This window comes from Lolium rigidum, chromosome 6, assembly GCF_022539505.1.
Source record: "Lolium rigidum isolate FL_2022 chromosome 6, APGP_CSIRO_Lrig_0.1, whole genome shotgun sequence".
Lineage (NCBI taxonomy): Eukaryota > Viridiplantae > Streptophyta > Magnoliopsida > Poales > Poaceae > Lolium > Lolium rigidum.
The window spans coordinates 16,193,437-16,198,267 of record NC_061513.1 but is presented as its reverse complement, the minus strand read 5'-3'; positions in this window follow the sequence as shown (position 1 = coordinate 16,198,267).

Here is a 4,831-nt window from a genome sequence, read left to right as displayed (position 1 = left end):
AGCAGGACCAACCAGACTCTGAATTTTTATTTCTGTTATAACAGTTAACGTATGTACATCTTGAATAGATGGACAAATACCGTATAGTCCCGATCTGATTCGGTTGTACATTGATACATGTAGATTAATTGTTTGCTTGGCTTCCAAGCCTTTGTACGTACGTGTCATATATATATGAACCCATCATTCCTAATTTTTCCGACGAAGAGCATATATTAATACCGTGGAGATACCAATTACATCCAGCCTATTCAATAACGCATTGCCCTAGCGGTATTACGGATGCACATAAAAAAAAGAATTATAGAAAAGAAAAAGTCCTGCTACACCATCTATTTCTTGGAGCAGCATAACGGACACCACCAAGACAACACCAGAAGTCAGCAAAATCATCACTCTCAAAACAATGCCTTCAACAAGGACATTGTCACGCACAAGCAACTAAGGCCTGGCATTGGATTTTCATCCTCAAAGTGAAGACTATGAACTTCTCATGCGTAGTCGCCCCCACTAGCATGCCGCTGCTCGAAGTAACGAATCACCAAGCCAATTCCTCATCGCCACCCGGAGTCGAACCACCATCGCTAGTCCTCTGATCTCGGCTTGCATGACACTCCCTGCCATCACCATAGAAGGAGAACATGCCCCGTGATATTAATAGCCAACAGAACTTCGAAGCGCTCCCTCTGAAACCAAACGGTCAGAGAAAAAACACGGGTGCGCACGACCGAATCCCACACGATCCAGCAATCTCCGGTGGAGTACGCCAGCGGAGCCTTCCGGAACACGCCACTGCAGTCCAATCAATGAGGTCAGGTAACCGGTAGGTCTTCATCTTGACAGGAGGAGAAACCCTACGACCGCCGCCATTATTCGCGAGACCGGCAGGCCCAACGCTGCCAACCGCCTCCATGGTGGATTGGCCGGAGAGGAAAGATGCAGTGTAGGCACAAGGTTGCAGGTGCCGGCGATCCGAGGGGCCACCAGACCACGTCGCCCCGGCTGTGGCTGAACTGATCTGGCCAGATCAGTCTCAGCCTAGATCTCGGCCCGATGATCCAGCACGCCGCCATGTTCGTCGAAGATTCGCTGGAGGCGCACCGCCTCCTCGTCGTCGCCGCACCGATGGAAGGCCTCAGGAGTCAGGCTCGGACCGGAAAGCCGCACATCCCTGTGCTCTCATCGGAATTCCCCCATCTCCCGAGCAACCCAGCGGGCCACACCTCGCCACCCTAGCCGCCGTCTTTGCCGCGGAGTGTGCCACTACAGCTGCCAGCGAGGGAAACGGCATTCTCCAGGGAGCGGGTTGGATGCGGCGGGGGGTTTGAGGTCGGAGGGCACCAGAGCCGCCTGGGAGGGGGCGACTCCAGATGCGTTTTTGGTTTCCCTCAAATTCTCTTTCTGACGCACCCTAGAAGATGAGGTTGACCTTGAAACAATATATTAACTATAGAATTGATTTCCACCTTATGTAGAAGTACATACATAGTTCATAAATAATTAAATCGTATATAACAAAATTTGACATTAATTAGAAACAATGGCGATGAAAAACATAATGGGTTGTTTCATATTCAAGGCTAATATGGATTTGAGCTGCAATTTTTACCATGGTCTCAATTTGATAAAATAGATACTAATTAGGCTTTAGCTTTGGTGCTCGAGAAATAAAAACGAGGGTAAATAATCGCTCTAGCTAGCGGACCAACTCTTTTCACATGGTTGTAAGCAATGCCTATTGAAATATAGCATAGTCTCTAACATAGATCACAACTACTAATTAGGGTATAGGCATGTGAAACTAATCACAACTTTTCCTGTCATGAAAAAGAACTACCCTTGTGAAATAAACAACATGAAACCAATCATTTCTGCTCTCATCTGAAGAAACAATATATCATTAGATTGATCAAATTTCCCCTCGATCAAAAAATTACACTGAAACCTTGCACGAACACACTGGAGTTTTATCTTGAAAGAAAGAAAGAAAAAAAGAACGCACGTTTGAACCAATTAAGTAATCCAATTCGTTCTCACATTCTTCTACGTGGCGCAGAATCCAAAAAGGAAAACTATGATTTTCATATACGACAGCTAAGAAACAACATGAATCATGTGGTCCTGACATTTTCTTTACTGGACATTAATCGATAAAACCATCTGTCTAGTATCGAAGCCAATGCAAGCTGAGCATGTTCACCTGTTGGTCTGTATCTGCCTTGATCTCATAGCAAACATCATGTACCCTGAAACAATTTCGGACCAAAAGAATTATTCTACAGTTATAAACGACAGGTGGGCTGGCCTACTTAAAACCGGGTCCGTCAAGTGATGGACTGGTCTGTAACTGAGTTGGTCATAGTCCGGCCCGTAAGCTCCCCGATCGATGGGTCGGTTTTGTTCGTCTCTCTATAAATAGATCGAGAACGAGCCGGTGTCTCGTATTACCGTACAGCGGTATAGGTGACATCGTGATGGAGATGGACAGCACGAAGAAGAACATGGACGATTCGACGGAGAAGAAGATGGACGATTCGACGGAGGAGAACATGAACAGCAAGAAGCACCGTATCCCCGACAGGTACGTTCGCCTCATCCTGGCCCTTCCCGCTAAGGAGCCCATCGACCCAGCAAGGCAGAACGCCGCCCTTGCCCAGAGGACCTACGACAGCTTCGCGCGGTTCCAGGACCGCGTCCGCCGAGAGTGGCGCCAGAAGGGCTACGTCGAGGTGGACCACGACTACGCCGCCCGCATCGCCATGGCGCAGGAGGAGGACAGGGCGCTTTGGGAGGAACTTAAGAAGAAGAGAGATATGAGCGGCGTCTCGTTCGCCGGCCGCGACGACCCCGTTTATGCTGACTTCTATGCTCCGTTCGATCCAGAGGAGGAGGCTGTCGACCAAGCAGCAGCAGTCGGAGAATAGACGAAGCAAACAAGAAGTTGCATGTGTTTAGCTAGAGTTATGACCAACTATATATGTTATTGAACCACCCGTGCCAGTCTATTTATCTGTGTTATTGATCAAAACTTCCAAACTAATTAGTTACAATCGGCGATGAATTATCTGTTGCTAATTCACAAAAAAAATTATATGTTTGTAGCATGGTTTTAAATAGCCCGCTATAGTTCGGCTATAGCTTAGGTAGCTACGACTAAGGCCTTCAGAGGCTAAAACAAAAATAACCGCTAATAGTGCGGCTATGACAATTTAGTCTTAATTTAGCCTTGTAGCCGCAACAACAGGCTCAGCCCAACCTAAATATTTTGGTGCCAATTTTTTTTGCCTGCCCAATTTCTAGCCAAAATTTTGATCCCAAAACTAGTTGCTACATGCTTTCTTAGTTTTGTTGGTTATGTAGTATTTGATATAACTGTATCCTGACTTGCTCCTACTTAATGATGCAAATGTAGTATATCTTATGCAATCATGTTAATATGCAATGCACCTGTGAACTATTGATATATATACGAATGTGTGCTGCCAAAAATTTGATTCTTTTAATTATTTAGCAAAACCGCTATATGGTCTTAGCTGCGCTATAGCCCGGCTATAGCCTTTCGTATCTTCTGAGATCGCCAGCGCTATAGGCTATATCCCGCTATTTTAAACTTTGGTTTGTTATTGCCATGTGATTATGAGGATTGGTTCACAATATCAGGTTTCAGAAGAACGGGGTGATTATGCCTACAGCAATGAGTTTGGTGCCTTTACTCCTCTCCAAATCTATGTGATGCAAGCTTGTCAAGGACGTGTCGTCTAACGTTCAGCATATGCAGAGAGAAGTGTCCGTCCTTCGACGACGATGGCGAGCAGTTGTATGTACATGTGCCATGCCTCGTCAGCACCAACAACACACTCTCCGGTAATCAAGGCTGGACGGCTAGCGCGCCCGATAATGCAGGGTGTGATGGGGGAGGGGAAGGATGTGAACCGGGGTGCTAGTGCACCCGGTTTTTTCAAAATTGAAAAAATCTACTTAAAAGTTTTAAAATAAAAAATTTCATGTACATATTATGTTGATATTTAGAAGATGTATTTATAGATGGAGAGAACGATCCGGCTCAACGCTCAAGCCTCATGGCTCACAAGATGTATTTAACTATTTATAGGCGGAGATAATATAGACGGAGATAACGATCCGGCGCAAGCCTCACGACGACGTTGCGCGATGTGGTCGTCAGAAGTTAGCATCACTTTTATATAAATTTGAATCACAACACAACATAGCAGCAAGAAACCGTAAAAGCAACAAAGACCATTGGAAATTATACGAAACTCAGAAAAAATAATTGCAATTTGTATTTTTTTTTTGTTTGCCTAACATTAATATTATCCAACACGGTGAAACTCATGAAAACACACGTTATACATTGGAGAAACAAGCAACTCGGAAACCGTGATCAGTAATCGTACGTGTATACGACCTGGTCGATTTCGTAATCATGATCCGACACGGATACATGTATCTCTACTGCTCTTGTAGGTACCACGGGGACTGCTATGCCAACGCACACCTCGATCGGAAGCAGGCAGCTCCCGAGAGATCAATCGAGATGCCGGAGCCGTCGTCCCTGTCCCAGTGGCCCGACCTTCTACCGGACGTGCTCCGCGATATCTCCGGCCGCCTGCGCGACGCCGGCGACTTCATCAACTTCCACGCCGTCTGCAAGCCATGGCGCGATTCACACGAACCGACGAGGAAGCAGCTGGGCCTGCCATGGCTCCTCGCGCCCGACAAGATGTTTCCGTTCTACTTCTACCTCAATATGAGATGCATATTTTCAAGGACGAGCTACTGGGCGCTGCCGCCGTTCTCCATCCGACTGAGG